Genomic DNA, 1,138 nt, shown 5'->3' on the forward strand with positions numbered 1-1,138 from the left:
TCCTTGCTAGTTTTACATATTATTCTGTCGTCAGCTTCTATATACCTACCAAGAGCTTATATTTCCTTATGTTAATATATGTACTTAAGATACATTTCTATAAACTTTTCTCCTACCAGAAGTAGTTATCACATTTTTTAAAGATATACATTTTTTGCCTGCCTCCTTGGTATACTTAGACTCTCTAAACATCAGCTATATTTTTGGTTAACTGTTTTTCTTTAACAAATAGTTGAGTATATGACATGTAATAGGTGCTACATACAAATTTATCTAAGTCATCGATTTAATGTTCAAAGAATATTTAGGTGATCTACAAAATAAATGTGTTTTTTTTAAGCAATGGGTTAACTTAACATGCTATTGTCATCTAAATCTAGCTTGTATTTATTTTGAAATATAATTACTTTAAATTAATTCTATAATTAATATATTATGCAATATTATAGTCACATATCATAATATATTCACCTTTAATTGCAAACTTTGTTAATATATCTGCATTTGATATTCACAATTTTAATATATATATTAATTAATTTTATTATGTGAAATCAGACTTTTTCCCTGTAAGACTGTCCTGTTTCCAAGACAAACAAAAATTGCAGATATTTTTACCACATTGTAACATGTTTAATGATAAGTAGTCCATAAGAAGAGACATGAAAAATTAATTTTACAATTTTTCAGAAACAACAATTGCTATCAAAGGTAGAGCGTAAGGTGGAAGAATTGGGGCTAAAGACTTTTTTTGATTTTTGTATTGGGCTTTTTCACTTTGAGTTTCTTCATAGTTGATATAGATCTTACTAAGAGTAACTATGCTATTAAACATTTCTTAAAACAAGTTATTAGCCAAAAAGGGAACACTTAAATCTTCTTCAGCCTAAAATTAGTTATAATCATTGTTTTCATTTTTAAAGTTAAAAATAAAATTTATATAAATGAGAATAGAAATATTGGCAAAGCCTAGACACATCATTCACTGTTATCACACATTTCACGAAAATGATTAATGGTGATGTATTTATGAATTAGACCCTTGGGTGTATATTGGATATAGTTCAGTTTCTGAATATGGTATCTATATACTGTCACTTTCATTTTAATAGCTACTTATGCAAATGCAAAGGCTTTT

The sequence above is a fragment of the Myotis yumanensis genome, unplaced genomic scaffold (assembly GCF_028538775.1).
Source record: "Myotis yumanensis isolate MYYU_CA2020_CCGP unplaced genomic scaffold, mMyoYum1.0.hap1 SCAF_3, whole genome shotgun sequence".
Lineage (NCBI taxonomy): Eukaryota > Metazoa > Chordata > Mammalia > Chiroptera > Vespertilionidae > Myotis > Myotis yumanensis.